General features: G+C 37.9%; 1 protein-coding gene across 2 annotated transcripts in view; it reads right to left on the bottom strand.

The window, feature by feature from the left end:
- LOC106870551 (protein orai-2) overlaps window positions 1-6,596 on the bottom strand; it is a 62,976-nt gene extending 56,380 nt beyond the window's left edge. Inside the window, exons 1-2 of one of the 2 annotated variants that reach the window (XM_014916786.3) lie at window positions 5,414-6,596; window positions 2,645-2,836 (exon numbers count right to left, since the gene is read on the bottom strand). The gene's annotated coding sequence lies outside the window, so the exon portion shown is untranslated. The remainder of the gene's footprint in view (window positions 1-2,644; window positions 2,837-5,413) is intronic. The other variant, XM_014916861.3, reaches the window with a different exon arrangement.
- Between the last annotated feature and the right edge of the window lie 3,741 nt (window positions 6,597-10,337).

The raw sequence follows: 10,337 nt of genomic DNA, 5'->3' as shown, positions 1-10,337 counted from the left end.
CCATACACATTACATGACCATACCAGCACAGTCATCACTCTTGCACACCACATCTGTCTCTTATGCTCAACTTTTCTTTTAGGGCGTTTATACTGTCGGGCATGCACACTGACATTAGACATCCAGCGAAGCATGTTAGCTTCATTTCTTATGGGTCTATGCATGTCCTTGGTAGTCACAGCCCATGTTTCACCGCCATGTAGCATGGCTGTTTGCACACAAACATCATACAGTCTGCTTTTCACTCTGAGAGAGAGGCCTTTTGTTACCAGCAGAGGTAGGATTCTCTAACTTTGCCCGGCCTATTCTTATTTGAGCAGTTACTCTCTCAGAGCATTCATCCCTGCTACTGACTTGGTCACATAGGTAACAGAAGCCATTGACTACAAGTTTTCCCTGCTGGTATTGGATAGAGTCTAATTTCTGTACATTTTTAGTGTTAATTGTACCTGTGTACCTTCCACACACAAAAACCATTTTCCCTGTTAACCTTCCTCTGATATTGCTGCACCTCTTATGTGCCTATAGCTTACACTGGGTACATCTTATGGAGTTTCTACCTACACCTTTTCTACAGATTGAGCAGGGCCATCTATCTGAAAGGATTTGTGATTTGTCTGCTCTCCTACTTACCAAGGTTTTGGTTTTTACTAGGTTGACCCTAAGGTCTTTTGATTCTAGACCTTGTTTCTACGTCTTAAATTTATTCTCTAGTTCTGGTAGTGATTCAACTATAAGAACAAGGTCATCAGCATAGTGGAGCTCCCCGGAGCATCCCATCTGAAATTCCTCTGTTATTGCCTGGAGGACTATGATGAACAAGAGGGGGATGAGGAATGATCTTTGGTAAACCCTTACCTGTATCCTAAATTCATTGCTAACCTTCAACTTACTGACAGCATCCCTGTACATGACTTGTACAACTCTCACTGATCACTCATCTATCCCTAGCTTCCAGTATTGACAACCAGATAAGGGAGCAGGGGACTCTGTCAAAGGCTTTCTCCATGCTGATAAAAGCAATCATTATCATCATTTAACATCCTTGCTCTATGCTAGCATGGGTTGGACAGTTTGACAAGGATCCAATGAGTCAAGGACTGCATTGTACTCCAGTGTCTGTTTTGGCATGGTTTCTAAAGCTAGGTGTCCTTTCTAATGCCAAGCACTTCACAGTGTGTACTGGAAGTTATTTTTTCGTGCCACCAAACACTATTGAGTGCATCCATATAGCTCGAAAGTCAACAATCCCAAGGAGGTAGGATGTTACCTCTGTATATTAGATGGGGTGGGGTTAAGGTAAGAGGTTGGAGTAGAGCAGGCTCTTGTTGTAGAGGAGGTTCATGGCTACTCATATGTATATATATATTCATATGTATCTTCACGGGTCAAACATAATACCAGCTTGGAGCCTGGTACAAAAAGACCACCAAAAACTGCATTACGAAAGAGATTCAAAAGAATAAAAATATTGTATTGTCTGTCACAGTTGAATCTTAGGTAGAAGGTCCATTCAGAAAATATATTAGTTTCCACCCCAAGCTTGCAGTTTGTTCTGGGAGGCATGGGGTGGGAACACAAAGGATGCATGTCGCAGAACCCTGAAAATGGTCCATGAGGGAACACCCATTCATGTTTGGGGATTTGACTGTCACAACCCTTTCAGGTGGAGAGCAGGAACTAGAGGAGGTCAAACACTACCACCTAGATATAGCTGGAGTTTCCTTTGCAAGGTTCTATTGCTCTTGTACCATAGATTTGGTTGGATAGAGGCTAGAAACTCCACAACTCAAGCATGGTGCCAGCTGTATCTTCCCCAGCAAGAGTGGGAATACGTACAAACTCCCATCTGCCTACATCCTGAAGCTGAGGCTGAATGAATGCCTAGTGTGGTTGTAACAAGTATATACTCCAAACAGCAAGGCTAAATACAAATCCTTCCTTGACAAAGTCACTGCGACATTTGATGTAGTTAAGATTGAGTCATTTGTTCTATAAAGCAACTTCAATGCACATGTTGGCGCTGATTGCCAGATGTGGAAAGGAGTGATTGGGAGGAAAAGTGTCTCTGAACTCAATACAAATGGAGAGGCCTTAATAGACTTCTGTACTGGAAATGGAACTCACAGTGCGACTTAGAGGATAAGGTGGGAGAAGCCCTGGCAAATGATGGGATCAGAAACAAATAATACAGACACTATTACATCCAAATTGAGAGACCTTCCTGAATAGAGTGAGGATGTTGAAATGAAGTGGAGATTGTTATGTTTGGTAGCTTCTTCTTTGGCTGTACAATGCTGTGGATGGAAGCAGTTTGGTATGGCATCAGGTCGCAAAAGAAACCCATGGTTTAACCAGGAAGTAAAAAATGTCACCCAAACAGAGTTGGAAACAACTCTCTGCTTCTGCACAAGCAGTATATTGAAGTGTGAAATGTTGCAGCAAGGATAGTAAAAAAATATCCAAGGCTAAGTCATGGGAAGATTTCAGGGTTAAGCTAGACTCTGACTTTAGGTTGACCAATAAAGTATTCTGGCAGACTATCTGCCAACTTCGTAACAGGAAACTGTCTTCCACATCTGTCATTAAGAACTGGGTTCTTTTCTCTAGAGAAGAGTATTTTTGGGAGGTGTAGAGTACTTACCAATTTCCTAAATCCAGTGATGATATAATCTTCTTGTGGACATATAGTGCATCTAAGGGTGATGACTAAACTCACAAAGGTTGAAGTCATACAAGCAATTAAGGTGCTCAAGGCCACTGGAGAAGATGAAATGCAAAGAACCTTAAATAGAGGTGTTCTCTGGATGACTCATACACTGGATGGTTTGGGCCTCTGGAAAGACATTAAAGTGATGACTATCTGGGAATATCATCTCAATTCTTTAAAGAGAGAGAGAGAGAGAGAGGGAGAGAGGGGGAGAGAGAGAGAGAGAGAGAGAGAGAGAGAGAGAGAGAGAGAGAGAGAGAGAGAGAGAGAGAGAGAGAGAGAGAGAGTGCTTTATTTATAGAGAAAACTCTGTTGAGCCTCCCCTGTAATATATATGCTAGGTTTCAAGTAAATAATATAGGGAAATTGTTTAGAAAAGCTAGCTGAAAAGCAGTGTGACTTCCAACCTGGAGGAAGCACATTTGACCAGATATTAATTCTATATGCAGGACATGCTGTGGAGAGTTTTGTACAAATTTGGGAATACTGGGCAACAAGTGATTGCTGTGAAGTCCCTATATAAATGGCTAGATGCTTGTTTGGATAAATGATGTTAGGTTAAACTTTTTCCAATTGGTTGTTGGACTTTGGAAGAAGTGTGCATTGTCACCTCTTCTTTGCATAATTTTTATGAACTGGATTGACCTGCACAGCTCTTGTGCAAGTACTATCACAATCAGAAGGGTGTAAGCTCAATCAGCTGTAATTTTTAGACATGCTTCAACAGAAGATGGTCTCCAGCATGGCTGAATGGATTTGTTGCTGAGTATCAAGAGGCAGGGAATTAGTGTTGGCCATCCCTTATTTAAAATATTTCTTTTTAATGAATCTTTCAATACCTTTCAGATGGAGTAGATGATAGTGGTTACATTGGAATATGTTGTGAAAAATTTTTTGAAGTAGAAGGGGTTAGAGGAATTTTAGATAATTCACATGAGTCAACTTTGTTGCCTCATAACTTTCGGAAAAATGGACAAGTATGATTGTGTGGTAAGAAGCTTGCTTCCCAATCACATGGTTCTAGGTTCAGTATTGTTGGAAGAGTTGTAAACTATTGGACACTTGTCCAATGTGCCACGCAGCTTGGGCAAGTGTCTTCTACAATAGCCTTGGGTCAACTAAAGCTCTGTGAGTGGATTTGGTAGATGGAAATTGAAAGAAGCCCATCAAATATATATATATATATATATATATATACACACACACACTCATCTATGTATGTTTGTCTCTCACCACCATTTGACAACTGGTGTTGATTTGTTTACATCCCCATAACTTAGCAAAGTTCGATGGAATAAGTACAAGGTTCAAAAATATATACCAAGGTCGATTGTTTCAGCATGACCGGTCAAATGGCTAAAACTAGTAGTACATTAAAATAATAATTATAATTTACATCTGTGAAATATGTACCTGTAAAATTTCATAAAAATATGCAATAAAGTTATAAAGAAAACAGTTATTTGGGGAAAGCAACACAAACTATTTATGTCATGTTGTCAATATCCTTAGTTAAATTTATAGAATCTTCTATCTTTTTTACTCGTTTCAGTCATTAGATTATGGCCATGCTGGGGCACTGCCTTGAGAAAAATTTTTAGTCAAATGAATCAAACTCAGTACTTTTTTTTAAAGCCTGGTATTCTATCGATTTCTTTTGTGGAACTGCTAAGTTACAGCGACGTAAACACACCAACATGGTCGAGGGGGGCAAACAGTCACAAAGACAAACACATATATGTATATACGACGGGCTTCTTTCACTTTCCGTCTACCAAATCCACTCACACGGCTTTAGTTGGCCTGTGGCAACAGTGGAAGACATTTGCCCAGGGCGCCATACCATGTTACTGAACCTGGAACCATGTGGTTGAGAAGCAAGCTTCTTACCACAAAGCTACAGCTGCACCTATAGAAACGAGCATTGATTTTTACCTCAGTGAATATAAGTAACAGAAAACACGAGACGGATCGCATAGAAATAACTAGATAGATCAGGCGTGGTTGTTTGGTAAGAAGCTTACTTCCCAACCACACAGTTCGGAGTTGACTGCGTGTCACCTTGGGAAAAGTGTCTTTTACTTTAACTTGGGGTCGACCAAAGCCTTGTGAGTGAATATGTTAGTCGGAAACTGAAAAGAATTCCCTCGTATATTCGTATGTATGTGTGTGTGTGTGTATATATATATATATATATATACACACACATACGAAGGGGTGCTGAAAAAGTCCCTGCTTTAAGGGTGTTTCGAAAGGGCTGGCTGGAGGCCCAACCTTCCGAGTTCTTTTATGGGACTTAGAAAAAAAACTGAAGGCCCGCTGTAATAAATGTGTGAATCTGAGAGGGGAATATAGTCGATAAAATCATAATTAACTGATCCGCCTGTATTTTCTTTTACCCAAAGCCAGGAACTTTTCAGCACCACTCTGTATGTCTATATGCGTGTGTATCTTTGTCCTCCCACCACTACCACTGCTTGACAACCGGTGTTGGTATTTACGTCCCAGTAACCTAGCGGTTCTACAAAACTGATCGATAGAATAAGTACTAGGCTTTAAAAAAAATAAGTACTGTGGTCTATGCATTCGGCTAAAAATGTTTCAAGGCGATGCCCCAGCATGACCGGTCAAATGACTAGAACAGCTTAAAAAGAAAAAAAAAAGAGAGAAAGACATAGTTTGATGGTATAGTCCTAGACATACCCTATGAAAGAATGCTGAAAGGTTGAACAAACTATGATCGCGGGATTGCTCGATTAAATAGATCTCAAAGGTAAACAAGAACAAATGTGTGTGTGTGTGTATACAAAATGTAAACGTATAAAACAGTATACACTGTAATTAATCAAGTTTTATCCCTCGCTAATTTCAACATATATACAAATACATTTTAAAATAATTAAACATAAGATACGGCTAGAGCTCGTGTGTTGACTATGAGTAAGTAGTAAATAAAATCTGAGAAGTGAAATGAGTTAAGCTTTTGCTATCTTCAAACGTCGCGCCATTGTCCAGACGTTCTGTAGTCACTTAACTGCGTTCTGGCGGTCAGGACGTGATGTGCGCAAAACATGCGCTTGACGTAACGAAAAATGCGTGTCACATGACCGACAGTGGCTGTGACGTTGTTATCCAATGCGGACTGACAGGAGACACAGTTGTGAAAAGATTTAGCTACCCTGAGAGCTAAGCTAATGAGATAGATTGATTATATATATATATATATATTTATATATATGTAAATATATATATATGTATATATATATATATATATATGTATATATATATATATATACATGTATATATTTATGCATACACGTATATATACATATATATAGAGCGTTCACAGATATTACAGGCACACGCATACGATATACTCATTTGGCAAAAGAGTTTTTCAGCTTCAAGTGAGAGACGGAGTGAAAGCAGTAATATATAATCTTATAAAGCTACGAGAAGTCTTACTTTACTTCTGTAAATCTGCGGGTGTCTTTATTGTTGGCCGCAGATTAACATCAAATTTCTGCTGGCCACAAGCCATTTAAACTATATTTTGCATGTATATATATATATATATATACATATATATATATTTGGCACAATATAAAGTAAGATACAAAGACACATTTCTCTCTGCCACGCTTTATATTTAGCGATATACATAGACACACCTATATTTATATATACATATACACATTAATATTTATATATGTATGTATATTAATACCGGAGTACCATTTTGTTAATTTTCTAAACACGTACAGAAAATAATAATATAAATCTTTTTTCTTGGAAAACTGCTGTGTCCAAGGAAGGAGACCTACAGTAGGGTTTTTTGTTTTTAAAAAAAAATTTTTTTTGAGGTAAAAGTTTACGTGAAAAAAAAAAAAACGAAAAGGAGAATAAATATTCAAAAAAACAGGTTCGCGGATATTTTTGCACTTCAATGACGATGAATGACGAAACGGATTCTGGCCGTAGATTGGTAGGTTTTTTTTTTCCTCCCTATACAATACACCAAAAGGTTATGTATTTTAACTGGGAATTGAAAACTATGTCAGCCAATGAACACACACACACACACACACAAACACAAAAATCTGTCTCACACACATACACATACGAACAAGAATGATCAAGGGAGCCTTAATGTCTTGTCTTTTATTACTGATTTAGTTTAGTAAGGGGAAAAATTATATATATACATATGTAAAAAGCAGTTGTACAAAGGTTAGATTATTTATTTGATTGTTGTGTGTATTTATTCTGTGTGAATGTTATAATATTTATGTATGTGTGTGTCTGTGTGTGCTGGCTGACATAGTTTTCGATTTCCGCAGTTAAAACACAAAAGTAACTCAATAAAAATAAATAAATAAATATATCTGTCTCTCTCTCCATATATATTTATACATAATATATATTTCCTATAATCTGGTAAATATATATATATAAAAAAAAAACTGTACAGAAGCTGATCTTCCTGTCGTCAAAGAAAACCGCCGTTTGATGGATCACATTTACAACTAAAACGCCTCACTACAGCAGCCATCTTGTCAACATTAACCTCCCTCCCCCTTTCTCTTTATCTCTAATACTTTCTCTCTTTCTATCTCGCTGTTTTTTTCACGTTCCTTTTTCTTTCTCCCTCCCCCCTTCTCTTATTTAATATTGAGTTGTTTTTTTTTCCTACTTCGCAGCCAATTGTAAATAATGGTTACCTTGAGTCATTTATCTTTCTTAAAATGTATCAACAAACCTTGATAAAATCAACAGCATATTTCTCATCAGAACTATCGTTATTTCAATGCATTTTGTTTTCATTTTTTTTTAGCATTTTATGCTACTGCTCAGCTTGTAATAAATATGCACACATGTTTACAAGGGATTACCTATGTAGTCATTCGACTTACAAGAAATAGTAAGCAAATCTCCCCCAAATCACACTCCATTACAGGAAAGAACAATACACATTTAAAATGTGGTCCTAGGTACCATCTTCGCCACTACATAAAACGATGGTCAGGACACACATGGAGTTAATCAACAATACATTGTATAAGTATGCATATGTGTGTGTGTGTAAGTGAATATAACCTATATATTCGCGTGTGTTAAGAATATATACATAATTGTCTGAGTGTATAGTTTTATATATATATATATATATATATACACACAGCGTGGTGTTGATGTATATATAGATATCAACATTTAACGTCCGTTTTCCATGCTGGTATAAGTTGGACACACACACGTTTATAAATGTGTTTTATATATTATACACGCGCGCGCGCACATTTACACGCTTATCCCTGTGTGTGTGTGTGTGTGTGTGTGCATGTGCGTGGAGTTACGGAGTAGCTATCTCTTGTCTCGCGAGGAAGGAAAAGGGGAATGGAGTTTGGGGGCAAAAGTGTAAAAAAAAAAAAATACTGAAATTTATGGGGAAAAAGTCTTTCACAACCATTGTCATTGCTGTTGTATGAAACGCAGGAATAATTTAAAAACATAAAAAAACCAAAACATCCGTTCACCCCAATCTCTTATTTAACCTTCCCCATGAAGTATAACATGTTCCAAAACTCCACCTATATATATATATATATATATATATATAGAGGTGGAGTTTTGGAACATGTTATACTTCATGTATGTATGTATGTATATACTCGCAAGCACATGCAAAACGAAACGCATCAAAAACTCCAACAATTGCCAGGATCCTGGTGGAATGATATGTATAATCCCTCATCACATACTCTAAAAGGTGCAGTCTCTTTGAAAGAGGTTAGATCCATCTTTTGTGGTCTGTTAAAATGAATACGGTGGATCTTATTGAAATCCAGTCAGTTGCATACTGACAAACATGACATGCACAATGTCTTATGATTGGATAAAGACCATCGTCTATTGTCTCAGGAATTGTTTCATGATACCTGTCTAGTCATCATCAATCGGTACATCTCTACTGAAAAGACCAGTCGCAATAATTATAAAAAAATTAAAAAAAGACTGGGGAGGGGGTAAATTTCAACATGCTTTTTAAGCAAGTGGATCCAGTAGCAGTAACGGAGCAAGTTTGTGGAATTCTCTTTCTTCATCCATTATTACAACCAGCCGTGCTTTGCTGACGTTTGTGTTGCTATAAAAATTCTTGGAAAAGTGTAAATTTCCTGGGTCAGACATTCTTGCAGAAATGTTGTGTGATGGGTTGTTACCTCTGCATAAGAACAGTTTTATTGCTACAACAACGTTGGCTAAACTGTTGGAATCAGGAGCACGTCCACTAACTCTTTGCTTGTCCAAATCATTTTCATAAGTTTGTCCTAAACATCCATGCTTGTTATTCAGACTAAGTCCTTGTTTTATATACGTCGGGATTGACATAAAGCTTTCTTTTGATAAGTCACAAGTTACTTTGATGATTAGGGGAAAATGTGAATGTGTATCATATATGTTGCATGGACGCCAGGAAAACATGTCCTGTGTATATCGTGATACACAGATTAGGCAAAGGGTTAATAGTGCAATGATGCTGATATCGTTTTCAGCATCTAGAAAAATGAGAATGACAAATATGCTCCAATAGTAGAATCATAGTACCGTTGTGAAGAGAAGCAACATCAATCTTGCAAAAGAGGAAGATATTGCTATGCAACGATTCAGTCCTGCAGTTGGCTTCTCACTATTGGGGTGGGATTGAAGATAATGGAAGATAATCGTGCCGATCATTACAAGGAGAAGCGAGAAAAACGGCATGTGTGCAGAGGGAACGTCCTGACCAAATCGTATTCAAAAAAGACTCGGCTAATGAATATCAGAACACATCGCTCCAAGTGTCACTGTACAGCTTACACTGGAATTGAAGCACAGCCAATATCTTTCAGCGTGAAACATTGGGATCTGTTCATTTGATCTTTTGATGTGTCTAAGGTTTTTAACAGTATAAACAGAACTTCAGTTGGATGTTCTTAGAAACTTTGGTTGCAAACCCAAATTTGTGAAATCTCCCTCAGTTCTACTCATGAATGATGACCTGAATAGCTTTCCGGAGGGTAGAAATCTGACACCTTCAAGTGTAAATAAACGGGAATTAGTCGTGGCTGCATGCTAGCAACCTTTACTTTTTTATGTTTTCCTAATATGTGACCATGTTGATTTATTTATGCATGCGCACATGTACATACACATGTATATCTTCATCATCATAAACTATAAGACGAGTAGGAGGCTTTGTTAACCCCCGACATCAGTTGTTACGGGCTTCTAATATGCTCAAGCCTGAACAAATCTTTAGATCATAGCATACTGATGACTTGATTCTTGTTCATTCTCTGGAAGTACTACTGCAGACCATCATCTCAGCAGCCGTTACAGCTTGTGAAAGATTGGCGTTGACCCACAATGCCCTAAAGACGGTGACCTCTGACAGTGGTACACATCAAATTAGCCCCTCATCTCCATTTCCTCAGTTCAACAAAAACAACAACAAGCCGCTCTCTTCCAATTCAGATACTCTTATTAAGCAACATTTCTCATGTTAAAAATTGACCGAGGGAATTCAGAATCTCCTCGAACAGGTGCCTGTCTACCTTTCGGAATGTTCAGAAAGTGACTTAGCAAG

This window comes from Octopus bimaculoides, chromosome Z, assembly GCF_046866305.1.
Source record: "Octopus bimaculoides isolate indiv1 chromosome Z, ASM4686630v1, whole genome shotgun sequence".
Classification (NCBI taxonomy): Eukaryota; Metazoa; Mollusca; class Cephalopoda; order Octopoda; family Octopodidae; genus Octopus; species Octopus bimaculoides.
Note: the sequence above shows the minus strand (reverse complement) of the source record. Positions and strands in the feature narration are given on the sequence as shown.